This window comes from Prinia subflava, chromosome 4 (assembly GCF_021018805.1).
Source record: "Prinia subflava isolate CZ2003 ecotype Zambia chromosome 4, Cam_Psub_1.2, whole genome shotgun sequence".
Lineage (NCBI taxonomy): Eukaryota > Metazoa > Chordata > Aves > Passeriformes > Cisticolidae > Prinia > Prinia subflava.
Genome location: NC_086250.1, coordinates 60,916,596 through 60,931,857, shown reverse-complemented (window position 1 = coordinate 60,931,857; position 15,262 = coordinate 60,916,596). Strand labels below are relative to the sequence as shown.

At 37.7% G+C, this 15,262-nt stretch overlaps 1 protein-coding gene across 3 annotated transcripts in view; it reads left to right on the top strand.

The window, feature by feature from the left end:
* Positions 1-136: 136 nt before the first annotated feature.
* The window catches only part of KMT2E (lysine methyltransferase 2E (inactive)), a 56,922-nt gene continuing 41,796 nt past the window's right edge, over positions 137-15,262 (top strand). For 2 of the 3 annotated variants that reach the window (XM_063396908.1, XM_063396906.1), the window contains exon 1: positions 137-422. The gene's annotated coding sequence lies outside the window, so the exon portion shown is untranslated. Of the gene's footprint in view, positions 423-8,875; positions 8,933-15,262 lie in introns of all 3 variants that reach the window. The other variant, XM_063396907.1, reaches the window with a different exon arrangement.

Sequence of the window (15,262 nt, the reverse complement as noted above, 5' to 3'; positions counted from 1 at the left end):
GGCGGCTGTTTGGCTTCGCCTTGGTAACCCTGCCCCTGTCAGGCGGGGCGGGTGAGCCCCGTGCAGGGGGAGGGAGGGGAGAGCGGACGCCATTTTCCCAGAGAGAGGCAGTGACATAGAAGGGAGCGTAGGAGGCTGGAGGGAGGGAGGCACGGGAGCAGCGGCGGTAGCAGCGGGGTTTGTACACAGGTCCCAGGGCAAAGGCGCCTTTGAGCTCGTCCCTGTAGGGTTCTGCGCACTGAGCTAGGTTTGGGGGGAGGGGGGATCTCCTCTTTCCCTTTTCTTTCTTTTACTAGAGCCTACTGAGGGCTGAGTCCTACCTAGGGTAGGGATATCCGCAGTGGGGCTGTTGCATTGTGTTGGTTGGGATAGAGTAGGGGCTCAGCTGAGGGGTCCTGCTGCCTGGCCTGTGACCATTACAGGTGAGTCTTTGGTTATTACCAGCATATTCTGCTGTGGGTGCTTTGGGGGAGGGGAGGGTGGAAAAAGGGAGTGAAATGCGATGGGAATGTCTCTTTACCTTCGGTGCGAGTATAACTCCTTCCCACCCTGAAATATGTTTAATTTCCTTTTAAGTTGTCTTGAATTTGCTTTTCCTTTTGTGAGGTTTGGTTAAAAAATGGCAGGCTGTCGCTATATCTTATGAATATGGCGGGTTACTGTAACTGGAGGAGCTGAGGAGAATTTTTTGGCAGTTACACCAGATTTATGCATTATGCTTGGAAAATGAGCCAAAAGGAGCTATTATGTGACAACATAGGCTTCCTTGGGCTGGCGGTTTTCGGAACGGGTTTGTGCGTTATTGGGACTGCGTATTGAGTTTTACGAAGCTAAGGGAAGCTTATTCTTTTCCTCCATCCTGTATATTTTTGCTTTGTGGTACTAAAATGGCTCGTTATAGGCCTAATCTCTTTGCCTTCCACACCCCCGCCTCCCTGCCTGCCTGCCTGCCTGTTAATATCTCCGTTTCGTGGTGTAACCTGGACAAACGGAGAGCTGTCCCCAGGAGTTTCTGTGCCAATTTAAAAGGGGGTCGTTCTCCCCACCCCCTTTCTCGAGGCTCTGAGTAGTTACAGTGGTGCACCCCTTTCTTGCTTTAGTTTCTGCAGCCAGTGTTCGTGTTCCCTGGGTGGCATATTCAATCTTTTTCCTGAAGCATTAAATGCTGCTGGGTTAGACCGTATTGCTGCAGACACTGGGGAAGAGAAACAAACGGTTCACTGTGTACTACTAAATAGGGTAGAGAAACATAATATAGCCTGATTATAAAGGTCCTGTATTCCCCCATACTCGGCTATTAGGGAGTGTGTGGTGTCTGAAAGCCCTGAGGTCCCTAAAATGGTACATACTACGTGTCGTCAAAAGCAGAAGTTCAGTGCTGCATCTAGATTTACGAATGTTTTAGTCTGTTTATTTACAGTAGCTTAAAGGAATAATAACGAAGCATTTTTGTTACTCAGGGTTCAGATCAGAGAAAAGCAGGAGATATCCATGGCAGTACTTGCAATGCATGATTAATTGGTTATCATCACTATACTTTTAAAGTTACTTTTAAAAAAATGTGGAGTAAATTTATTAATTTCCCTCTTTTGTCCTTTAGAGATTCTAAAAATGGCGGCCTCAGGCTGATGTTGTGGTAATCTAATCAGCTCGGGTCCTCCACACCCCATGCAGTGCGTTTGTCTGCAGCATATTAGTGTCTTACTATGTTTAAGTGAGAAGACTGTTCCCTTCAAATAACATACAAAACATCTCTTGACTTTACTGCGATTTAAAAATGCTGTGTTCCAGCTGATTAATTTTATTGGTTATGTGTGTGAAAGGCAAGTGAACGAGACCACTCTTGTCGGGGAAAAGGGGGGTGGAAAGAGGCAACAGACTCAAGCAGCTCCTTCGAGGGGTGTGTATTTGGTGCTGTAGGGTAATGTGTATGTCAGTTTAGTAGATTGGAAAAGCTCCTGCGTTTGTGGTCGATCCTGTACAACTGTCTGTCCTACTAGTGACATAAAATCAGTACTATTTATCAGCGTGAGTAGTGGATTAGCTGACTGGCTTAGTGATCGTAATTTTTTTGTGGAAACACATTTGTAAACGTCATGTTCATCTTCCAGGAAACACCTTCACTGGACATCGGTGTAGTAAATCCACATATTCGTAGCTGGAGAATACAAAATGAATTTAAGGGAATAATGCACACGAGATTATAACCTGTTACTTTATTTAAAGACACAATTTCTTCTGCTGCCATGTAATCTTAGCATTACATTTTTTCCTTTAATTTATTTTGTATATTGCTATATAAATTGTATATGTGATAATATACAGACATGTACTGAGGGAAGGTGGAGTTCGTAACCTCTAATTTTTTTCCTAAATGAAATATGAACCTTTTAGTATCACCACTATAAATATGTTTGAGTGGGGGGAAGGGAGGTCACAAGGATTCATTATTTGGTAGTTGGTGTAGTGTACTCTGATACATACTATAGAGGCTGCAAATTGTATGTTTTAAGCAACAATAACAAAAAATAAATTTTCACCGTTTTAATGCCTGTCTTTAATCTCGTCCTTTAAATTAATGAGATACGAATTCCTATTGTAGTATAGCTTTGGAACCTTCTGGATTTAAGCAATCAAAAGTGAGGTATTGAAGGGGCAAAGCTGGCTTCAATCTATGACGAATTTTATTTTGAATACCATTTAGAAGCACTGATGTGGGATTTAAGGTATATCTGAAGTTGAGCAGTAAGGTAGTTAGACTTTTAGGGTGTTGTTAATGCATGCCTTTAGTGTGTTTGGAGGCCAAAGGCTGAGTGATTTCATTAATTCTCCAGTAATGCATGCTCCCATCATCTTTATTTATAGAAATACATTTTTTCCCTGAACCATGTATTAGTCTCTTTATTTAAAAGCACATGAAAAAAACTTTTAGGAGTACATGGGCCTTTATGGAAATGTTTTGCCTTTTTCTTTCCTCGCCTTCAGTTGAAGGCTCCTGTTCTTGATGCTTTATAGTCTGCAGCTCTTCATGGCCTCTGTCATGTTCTCAAGCAGAATCCGAGTCACAATTAGAGGAAAATAACTTCGTACGCTTTATAAAAAGTGTTTGGGGGAGGGTAATGAAATAACCCAAAAAATACTCTTTTTGAAATTTTACATCTTATTTTATGCACCAAGAACCTCTTGGGAATTTAGAGATATTCCAGAGTTTTCCTTTATGAGTTTTAATGAGTCAGTTTGCCTTTGTGACTCAGTTTCTTCATTTGTAAAAACAGATCTGTGATTTGTTTTAAGGAGATGAGACTACAAAATAAATTCTACCTTTATTTTTTTAACTCCACTGATGTTTTTATTTATATAGTCATAAAAAATGAAATACCCCCCCAAAACTAATACAAACTTCTTGAAAGAGGGAAGATTTGAAATTTAAATTCTTTCTTTTTTAAGACATGTTTCTGTTCCACAAAAATTGTGTTACAAATGCAGTGGTATGGATGGGAGTTATGAAACCATTTATGTATCTTGAAGTTTTTCATATCTAAAGGAAAATTTTGCTTTATTGTCATTTAGCCTTTTAGGTGAGTGTTTTTGCCCTCTGGGAAATTCCAGAGAGGAAATAATACTGACTCTTTAGACTAAATCTAGGGAAAGTTTCTCCTAGGACCAAGTAACCTTTTCAGGTTACTTTAAGGTAATGCAACTCCTCATTTCTCTCAGACAGTTTCAGTATACACAGCTATTAAAGTTCTGTTGGAAAGCAGCAGAAATACAGAAATCAGTGTCACACTGAAGGCTGTAGTGTTTCTCCAGTTCTGATCTTGGTTTGACTAAGGACAGTCTTAATTTTGCCTGCACACTAATACTAATTTTAGTAAGGACTATTTGTGGGACTGAGTTAAGGAGTGGTGTATGTAATTGTGGAATCGTGGTATTGTTCTAACTAGATTAATGTAAATGAAGGTTTAATGAAAGTATTTTGCTGTCGTCACGTGACATTCTAACAAAATTTAGTGGGAGGGGTATAGATGGGTGAAGATATAAAATAGAACCCGATTCAGACTTCCGCAGAGATCCTAAAGAAGTGCATCTATGTTACTTGCCTCATGACTTCCTTACAAATGAGCATTTGTGAAACTCTCAAAAGCAGGTTTTGTTGGACAGTGTTTCTTCAACAGGTACACTGTTTTAAGTGTTTCCACTGTGCAAGTAGTTCTGATTTATTGCTGAGAGTGGCACTTCAGCCATCTCTGGGGGAAGAAAGTCTCTGCAGATGTGGGATGTGGATTAGAGAAAAAACCCTCAATTCCATGCTTCCAAATTCTGGATTATTTAAAATATTAATTGTAGTGTTTTTTTTGAATGGTGCAAGATGGTTATTTCTGTCTGCTTCAGTGTTCCCATTTTCTTAGTAAACAACGAGTTGTAGCCACAAAACCTAATCTCTTTGAAGATCCAAAATTCTGCTCATGACCTTCACTTTACAGAAAAAACCTGCTGTAGTTGTGTTCAAAGAAGAACTGCTGTTAACCTTTAGGCATAACAAGCAAGTACTTAAAAGAAACCTTTGCAAGGTTTCATATACTTGCTAGAAGATACTGCGATTATTTTTATTTCCTCTTGCAAGTCTTAATGTATTAATGAAACAGGCAAGATTGAAGCTGTGTTGGTTGTTAGAAAATTTTAATAAGGTTATCTGTAAACCTTTGAAGACAGTTTTATTGCACAGAGTATGTATTTTTAACATGCCTAAGTGGTTTTGTATCTTATTCTTCAAAATTAAAATATGGATAAGAGCTACAGTAAATCAATATTCATTCAAGTTATGTGTTTCAAAAGTGAATGTGAAGAATATATTATAGATTTCATCCTGTACAAGTAGAATATGTTTGTTGCTTTTGTGTATTGTATTACCAGAGTGCTGCTTCTTGTTTGATGTGATAGTTCATACACTGCTTAGATGGAGATCCAGTACTGTAAAAACCTATGTGAGACTTTGAAAGGACTAGGAATTTTGCAAATCATGCACTTGTCAAAATAGTATTGTTCTTAGTTTTAGAGTTTAAAATTAGCACTTGGATAGTGTAGATACTAAAATTTCATATTGCAGGGTCAGGTTAAGGAAAGGTTTTTTATTTTATTCTCGTTTGTATTTTATACCATCATAATCTAGGTAATCATTCACTTTTATATCTTCATCACAAAAGTAAATTGCCATCAAGTTCAAAGACAAGATGATAAGACTAAATTTTAATGACATTATTGTACTTTATATTGCGACTTAAGAAGGAAGCCATATAATCTGTTGTTGACCCCCTTATCATATAATGGTGTGAGTTGGAAGGGACCTTCAAAATCACTTTGTTCCAACGCCCTTGCCGTGGGCAGGGACACCTTCCCCTAGACCAGGGTGCTCAAGGCCTCATCAGAGTCTGCCCTTGAACTTCCGGCAGTGGGACATGTGCTGCTTCCGTGGGCAGCCTGTTTCTCGTGCTTCAGCATCCTCACTGTAAAGAACTTCTTCCTACTGTCTAATCTAAAGCTCTCCTCTTTTCCTTTAAAATTGTTCCCCCTTGCCCTACTCATGTAAAAAGTCACTCTCCCTTTTTTTTTATAAGCCCCCTCTAGGTACTGAAAGGTGTTTGGAGCCTTCTCTTCTCCAGGCTGAATAACCCCTGTTCTCTCAGCCTTTGTAGGGGAGGTGCTTAGGCCTCTGGATTATCTTTGTGACCTCTTCTGGATCTGCTCTAACGGATCCACTTCTTGTGTTGCAGAGCTTGGCAAAGAACTGCAGGTGGGATTTCTTGAGAGCAGAGTAGAGGGCCAGGATCACCTCCCCTGACCTGCTGCCCACGCTGCTTTTGATGCAGCCAGGGCATGGCTGGCTTTCTGAGCTGCGAGCACACACGGCCGGATTGTGTTGTGCTCACCAGTCAGCACCTGCAAGCCTGTGTCCTCCTCAGGGCTCTTCTCCACCCATCCTCTGCCCAGCCTGTGCCTGTGCTTCCCTGACATGGGTGCAGCACCTGGCGCTTGGCTGTATCATGAGGTTCACACAGGCCCACCTCTCAGGTCTGTAGGGTCTCTGTGGGTGATATCCCTTCCCTCCAGCGTGTTGGCCACACCACAGAGCTTCGTGGCATTGGAAGACTTGCTGAGAGTGTTTAATCCATGTGGCCAACAAAGATTTTAAACAGCCGTGTCCCAGTATCAGTTTGTGAGGAATGCCACTCATCACTTGTCTCCACTTTGACATCAAGCTTGACAGCTTGCAACTTGTACAGAGTGCAGCCGTGCAGCCAGTTCCTTATTCACCAAATGGTCCATCCATCAAATTCATGTCTCTCTCCATTTCAGAGTTAAAGATATTGTGCAGAACAGTTATTTGTCAGTCACAGAAACTGATAAAACAAATAGCCTGTGTTTGTTATTCAAGAATTTAAAAGTCTCTGTAGAATGGTAGGTTAGGGTCTTTTACCTTTTACCTCAGAGGAGTTCTGAATATTTAAATCTGTTTGGTGTTCATTACTCTTTAACTCTTCTAAACTGATTGGGCTGGAGATACTTTTGACAGTCAGTGATGCTCTTAGATTACCTTGAGTAGACAGGGGGACCTAACTTCTAATTAGAATGGTTATAATGGGCCTGAGTTGAAAGCTGTATCACAAGACAGATGATATTTGAGTCTAGATGCTTAATCCTGCTTTAACTGTGGGTTTAAAAAAAGTTCCAATAAGGAGTGGTTTTAGTCACTTGAAGACTTGAGAATTACAACAACTTATATATAACTTTTGAGGAAGGTACAGAGTGATTACACGTCTCCTTTGGTTTCCAAACCTATCATTCTAGAACTGTGAAAGAAACATGAATACTTTATATATAATTCATAAACAATACAGTAGTTATTTAACTGGTGATAAGGGTAAGGTTCCTCCCTCAAATGCTTTACCAAGCAATTCTGCTGATTTTTTTGAAATTCTGCTTAGGATAGGAACATTTGATTAAAATCTTTAATATCTTTAATATTATGAAGGCTTTTTCTGAATGGCTGTGTTGTGGGGTTCTTTTAAATTCTTGTTCTCTGTCTTACTTTCCAGTGGTATCTTTTGTGCCGAAAGACAAAAGCCAAACACTGCTTTTTGTTCCCTTCCATGTGGCAGTAGTAGTGAAAATTAAAGCTGTTTATTGAGCTTCCATTGCTGGGCAGAATTTCTTCCTGCTTATTTAAAGATCAGATATTCTGTATCTCTGTTACTATAATTGAAAAACATACTGAAATCTCCATTGTAAAAAGCTATAGAGTTAAATGCATGGAATTGAAATTTCTTAACCCAAATAATACGGTTTTGCAAAATAATCGCAGTTGAAAATAAATTCGGTTTTGTTTTCTTGAAAGTAGGAAGGATCTTTTGATCTTACTCTTGTGGTTTTTTGTGTGTCCTTGAACATGAAATAGTCCCTCCATCTGTTGTTCCCTCATTTTTTCATGCCAGTATCTTCCCTAAATTTTTGTAAAGAACATTGAAATACTGCCAGATTGTTACCAAAAGATACAGTCCAGGTTGAACTGTAGTTAAAATTACACAGAGGAGTTCTAACTGCCAGAAAGAATTAAAAGTTTGTTTTTGAAAGAACGGGACTTTCTGGCTTGCTTGTGTTTAGATTCCTAGGCATAAGTGTAGCAGTTAGGTGAATATCTACAAATTGCTTCCATGAGTAAAAGTAGAAACACTGTGGAGCTATTTAGGTAGGTCAGATGCCACGGATAAAAAAGAGGAGCTAGTTTTTGAGATTACATAAATGAAAATATATCAAAACAAAAATATGTTTAGCTGAAGTCAGACTTGAAATAAGTCAAAAGAATTTACTTCTTCTGTAGTAGGTAGCTAATAATTACAGTAGACTCCCAAGTCTTATTAAGCAGCTTAGAAAAAATTAATTAGTTTATTTGGTATCATGAAGCCTACAAAATGTTTATAGTGTGGAAGGCAGTACCAATATCTAGTTTTAGCCACATATTTTTTCACCCCAAAATCTGTACTTGTTGGAAGGAATATTGGTGACTAAATCACCATGAGATATACTGTTATATTTCATAAAAAATAAATAGATGTAGCCCATACAGTTGTAGATGTGAATTAGGGTATTCTTACACTATGTGGACTGTATATACTTGCATAAAGCCTTTATATTTTAGGATGTTTGTCAAGAATAATAGTGTAACAGATCAAATGTTTTCTTCGAGAGTGATTGCTAAGTCACATACAGGCAGTTTAAGTTTAATCAACAGCTTTGTATCATTTTGTGCTTGGTGCAGAAATAATCATTTGTAGTAAAATAGCTGACACAAAAAAATAATATAAAGCCAAGGTATTTTTACTGGGAAGCTACTTTATTAGTGTTTTTAGCCTTTGAATTTTTCTTTAAAGGCATTTTACATTTCTCAGTGATAGACTGTAACAGGCTAATGTTAGATAGCTTAATATATACTTCTCCAAGCAATAAGCAATATTGCCATGAAAAAATATTTTTTCTCCATGTACTGTGCTTGTTCTGTATTTTACAGTTCCTTGTCTCTCTAGCTCCAAAAAATTGATGGTTTTTGAATGGCTAGGCCTTTTTTTGTGTGATTTATTTTCAGAAGTGTAGCAGATGTTTAGTGAACGTACAGACATCAAGCAATTGGCAGTTAATTTTCAATCCTGGATGTTGAGTTCTGCAGATAGAAAACCTAAAATCTGTAAGCATGGTGTGCGTTAATATATCTCTGCTTACTGCTTCTTTGATAGATTTCTGTTCAATAAACTAATTCTTATTCTTTCTGTGGCTGCTTTTACATTTATTTCCCTTCTACCACTCATTCTTTTTCTCTTCCTAGTCCCATATTTTGTCTAACTTCCACTGAGAGAAGAAAAGGAGTGAAGAGAGAGAAGAGGTAAGGGCAAGTCTTCATGTTTTAAGAGACTGGCACAAATATTAGAGAAAGAGACCTTGCTTTTTCACTCACAGCAGCACTGTTGGACCAGAAAGTAAAGGAAAATAGCTTATGTCCAGTGGAAAGCAGCTTTGGTGTATAGCAGAGCCTTGGCTAAACTGGCAGACTGACTCTTGGTTTGTACTTCAAAGCCTGGCTTTGCTTTGTGCGGACTAGAGTCTGTGTAGTGCATGTTAGCACCTGTGTACCGATGGAAGCCCTGTTACATGATGGAGACTCAAGGGTTTTGTGCATAAGTCTTGGATGCCATGGAGGAGACAGTTGTTTCTCTGTTTTAAATACTAAACTGACCAATTCATTAAGTTTGGCTGTCATTCCAAATGTGACCGTGCTCTTTGTTGAGTGTAAAATCCTGCGTTTGTCTCAGGATGTGCATAAGCTGAAACAGGTTGCCCAGAGAAGCTGTGGATGTCCCGTTACTGGAAGTGTTGAAGCCCAGGCTGGATGGGAGGGACCCTGAGCAACCTGGTAGCAGAGGTGTCCCTGTACCGGGTGTCCCTGTACCAGGTGTCCAGCCTGGTAGCAGAGGTGTCCCTGTACCAGGTGTCCAGCCTGGTAGCAGAGGTGTCCCTGTACAGCAGGGTTGTTGGAACTTGATGATCTTTCAGGTCCCTTCCAACCCAAGCCATTCTGTGATTCTGTGCTACTTAAATCACGTTTATTTGCACTATTTCAAAAGCAAGGTTGGAGGAGTCTTACTTTGTAGTTGGTTGTAATAACAGTGTTTCTTAAATAAGTCGGTCTAATGATTAAGTAGGTCTGTGTCAGTGCAACCAATAGTGTAATAAAACAGAATTTTGACAGAGCTAGGAACTCTAGTAGCCTTGAGCTCTCTGGAGCTTACTGAAAACCCAAAAGGAGATGGGGGCAGCTATGAGCAGTGTCCTGTGAGAAACAGGGAGAAGAAGCATAATGATTTTAGCCATTATCTGTCACATGTGACTTCAAAACAACCATAGCAGGTACATTTTTGGGTTTTTTCTGTCTGACAGGGCACAAGAGAAGGAAGTAGATGGACATAAGTACTAGTAATGTGTAGGTGACCCTGAACAGCATAGGAGGTTATTGAAGGGCTTGTGAGTGAGGCTGGAAGCAGTTAATATTGTGATGAGCAAGACAATACTGCTGAGAGGGATATAGAGAACATTAAGTCAGTAGGAATGTTTGAGCACACACTACAAATACCAGATTGCTTCTAGAACAAGTTGTTGCTTCTATATGATTTGCAGGAATTGGTCATTAATAGCTCTTAATTTGTGTATTTGAGTGTGCCTACTATGTCATATTTTTCCTACTCTCTTTTTGTCTCAGCACAAATTAGAAGTAAACTGCTAACTTAACTGTTGGGTTGCATAGAAAGCAGTGAACAGTAGCTAAGGTCTTGAATTTGGACTTGCAGTTGTTTATAGGCCTGCACAGTTCTTACTTCGGTTGCAGTGGTGCAACATCTGGAAGTTGGATGTCCATCCTAATCTCTTAGGGAAATCTGTACGGTTATGGAGCATGTTAGGGGAAACAGAGAAAACCTCCTTGTATGTAAGATTAGTCATTTATTCATGTATTCTGCTTCTAGGTCTGATTAAAGGCATGTTACCTCCTGAGAAACAGACAGCAATGAATAAATATTGATTACTTTATACATTTATTCATGGTATGTGTAGATATGCTGCATATTTTTTCCATATTTGTGTGTTGATACAAGTGTATACATATATACATGGGCACAGGATAGTTCATTTTTTGAAGGATATCTCCAGTGTACCATTAAAATGCAATTTCTCTTGCTAATTTTGAAAATAATATGGTTCTTGTTAGACTTGTATGCTCAGAGCAGTAGTAGAAAGCAGCAGTTTAGAAAAGCGTGATTTTATTTAATGAAACCTTCTTTAAATCTCTCTTATTCCTTTCCTAATTAAAAAGAAAGTTAAAAAATCAAACAGGCCCAGCAAACAAACAGAACCCAACACGCACACCTCCTACACCAAAAACAAACAAACAGAAAAATTCCAGAGGGGCAAAAAACCTGTAGGTAGAAAAGCCAAATAGTAAAGCTTAGCTTGTTGGCCTTGTGACAGTTCAGTTTTCATTCTGTGTTTGTAAATTATGAAAAACTATTGATAGTTGCATTTTTAGTTAGATTTCTCTTGTATAGATTGTGCTAGGGCATAGGTGTATCAACTTTTTTTTAGGTCCGTTCTTGTGGATTTCTTGTGGTCAAGGGTGGTTCCCATGGCCATGGGCTAAAATTATTGGCCTGTAAATCTGAAGGAAAGTATGACAAGAATTGCTTTTGCTCGTGATTGCAAAATGTGTACACATGTGATGTAATTGGAGGGAGGAGGAGAATGTTTAGATTGCATTCTCAATAAATGCAACTTACTCGTAGAAGATGCATGGTGAAGTAATAAAGTGCAATAAAACAGAGTACTACCTTTTGGCTATCTATTACCTGAGATGACTTTGTTTATACAAGTAACTAACAATAAAATGTGCAGGAGTCAGTAGTTTTGCAGTAATACAACCTTGGAAATATTTGCATCTTGCCTGAAAGACCTTATTGATATGGGAAACAGTAATTAGTTTTGTAGTGATGCGTTGTGACTTTGGAGCCAAGTACTGGACCCACAGTAGTGTGAATTTTCTACTGGAGCAGATGGGGGTTAAGAGTTTTGGTTTGGGCTTAGTGCTGTATAAGATTTTTAGATTCAAATTAACTTTAAGTTACAGGCAGGTTAGCATTGTGTGCTGGTTAAACTGAAAGGTCTTGCTTGACGCAAGACTGTCATGCAGATAGTTCATGTGTTTTAACAGTGATTTATTTTTATCTGTAAATCTCATAACTCTCCTACTCTTTCTCTTGTTCCTTGGTCAGTGCTTGAATGGAAAGTTGACTGTTTCAGCAATTTCATTTGTTGCTTCAATCTAATTGCCTTAAGATTTGTGCACATCTCATGAAAATGAGTCTTCGTATATACTGTGTGTATTCCGATGCTTAATACTGCTCCAGGAAATGGTGACTAATTTCTTGCCTGGATTTAAAGGTGTGAGAGAAGGAGTTTACCAGTACTCGTAGTTTAGCAAAAGAGAGGCTCTTCTGTGCTTGTGTTCGGGGAAAATAAATGCTGCATAAACATGAGGTGAAGTGAGCATTGCTGGGTAAGTTGGGAAACAATGTAACTTTTTAGGTGTTAGGGACTGACAATTACTCTTGGCCATTTCAGATACTCAGTTTACTACATATGGGAACGTTACCACTTTCACCTTTCATGGATTTTGTAATATGTATTTTCAAGTTATATAATTTTGCTTTTAAGGAAGGATGGTTGTCATATGTGCATAGGCTAGAAGATTCTGATTAATTTTTCAACTCTAGTTATGTAGATTTTGTATATGGACCTTGTGAAAATACAGAGTAGGCAGAGTATAGAGATGGTAATTTGGTTAGCTAATATTTCTGTAGTGGCATTAGTTAAGGACTTCAAAATGAAGTTCTATGCGTCAGTATAAAATGTAAATAATTATTTATCTTAAACAAGCACTATTGCATCTAATACAATAGCCTAATTATAGACTATTTAGAGTAGGATTTTGTACCTTAAACCTCTGTATTTAGGGAGGTCCTGGTAATTCTCTTTGCAGAGGCATTGTGTGATGAAATCTCCCAAAGCTTGAAACGTCTAAACCATCTAATAACTATTTTTTAATCTTGTAATTGTAGACAGGTAATGACTGATAACTGCAATTGGCAGAAAAAATGTTGAAGAACTTTACATATAGATTGAAGTAACAAAAACAGTAACAAAAATATTTAGTATTTTTGTAATACCTAGTAATGTGAGAAACTTGAACTGATTTAGCAATCAGCATACTTAAGTTAATGTAATCTGTGTATGTGGGAAAATTCTTATATTTGATGTAGCATATAATTTAATTGTAAGCTTCATTCATGATTCTACTTGTGTCCCTCTATAAATTAGAAAAAAAAGTTAAGTTTCAAGTTGCTTTGAATTCTCTTCCTAATTTGTATAGTAAATGTATTCTTTGTAACTTTAGTATGCTTTTTTATTTTTTGTATTTGTCACATGACAACAGAATCTGAAAATTGATTCATGGAAAGGGAAAAACAAGGAACAAGTGACACTGTGCAAAAGCAGTCAGATGTGAAGAAGAATGGCAAAGACAGCTTTCAATAATTTTTTTTCCTCTTTGGTTTTTGTAGTATTAAACGTAAACATGGTTAAAAAGAAACCCCAGGAAACTAAAAACCCTCACCATATTGTAATAAATAATATTGCAATATGGTGAGGGTTTTTAGTTTCTATAATACTGGGAGTATTATAGAAACTGGTTTTTATAATACTGGGAGTATTATAAGTAATAATGCTATCTTGATATATTAATGTCTCTTTAGGATTTTTTTTTTTTTTAATGTTTAAGACAAATAAATTGTTACTGGTGTTGCCACCATCTCTTATCATTGATTTTTATGAAAAGCTTTGTATCTGTGCATCTAAGCGAGAGCTTTAGTGTTCTCAGACATACAGCATAGGGTCTAGCAGGTTTAAACTACTGATGTAATTTCAGGAGATCACACTTTCTGATTCAAGAGCAGAGCTGTCTGGGTTTTCCCTCCTTTCTGTACCAGTGGAAAAGTTAAGTTTTTTCTTCTGATGTGACACAAGTATCTTAGCAGGACATGACAGAAAGGAAACATGTGGTCTCTGTAAGACCACAGAATAATGTTGTTTTAGTGGAATACCTCAGGGATAATGTGTGAGTTATTTCCTGCTCTTTAACGCATAAATTATGTTCTCTGAAACAAAGCCACAGAGATTAATATTTTGAAATATATTATGCTCTTGTACTTCTGTTGTTTGAGTACAATTAATTTTTACAAAAAAATTTACGAAAAGGGTCTTGGTGTCATAAAGTGGATTGTGAAAAGTATGGTGATGCTTCAAATATTGATGTGGCTGTTGAGTCAGAAAGCTCCTGTGTATTCTCTAGAGACAATGAGAAGTGCCATTAAAAATGTGAACTAATGAATGAACGGTGAAGTGTGATGGGTGTGAGGAGGTCGATCTTGCACAAGATAAATGTTTTAATCAGATTGAACAGAAATTTGTCTGTGTTTGAAGATGAACATTTTATTATTATTAGGGCAAGATAAACATTTTAACTGCAATTAAATAAAAGCAAAACTTATTTGAATAAGGAATGTTTCTTCCTTGTATAATAAAGCTGTAGGGTGATTATGAGAAAATTTGGTGAATCTAAGAGATGGTCAAAATTCTTTCAGAGCTTACAGTGTACTATCTCTAATAGAGTAGACTATAACAAAATTAGGGGGCCTCTATCATTGTTAATTAAGGTACAGTAGATGAGCCACTTTGCCCAGTAAAGAGCTGATCAATGAACTTTGGACTAGCAGTTTTTATATGATGGATTTTAACTCTGTGACCCTGAAATTACCTGGAGAAACCAGTGTGGTCTTCCTGTCTTTCAAATTCACATACTGCTTGAAGAAAGACTTTCTTAAACACTAAGTTGTGGAAATGAGTGTACCTATGAAAACAGTTTCTTAAAGGCCATGGATGACAGTTTGTCAGAGTTCTGAAAGGATAATTACTTGAAATAGATGGATACTTGCAGAAATTGGAAAGTACCAAATCATGACAGCAGATAGTATTTTATGACTCATGTAAAATACCAAGCTTCAAAGGATAAGCAATCTCTTCATAGATCAAATTCCCCACTGGTTGTGTTATTTTCTTTCTGAACTTATAAAAATACTGGGAATATTAGTATGTCATGACAATGCTTCTGTTTCTGACATGGCAGGAAATAATTATTTTCCATCATTCCAAATTTGATATCTCTGTAGTGATCATAATTGGATGGCGTATATATAAGGTCACAGTTTTTTTGTAATAAGTGTGTGTAGTGTTATTAATTTATCCTAGATCTCTCCCCACTTCCATTACAGGCATTTGCTGAGGATGGCTGCTCATAAATAATGAGCAATGTTTGTTTGAATTAACTTGGCTGTGTAGGTATTGCAAGCTGGTGACTGCCTCCATTCTTCCATACTATCTATAGGCAAAGGAAAGCTTTAGAAGGTTCTGTGTGTGTGATGAAGGTGGTAAAAACCAGTGAGTTAGTATTGCAATTATGTTCCACTTCCTTTTAGATAAAACATCTGTGTAATGCTCTTCAGGCAAAAAAATTTTGATTCATCAAGTTGCTGATTTTACTCAGTGTAGATCAGGC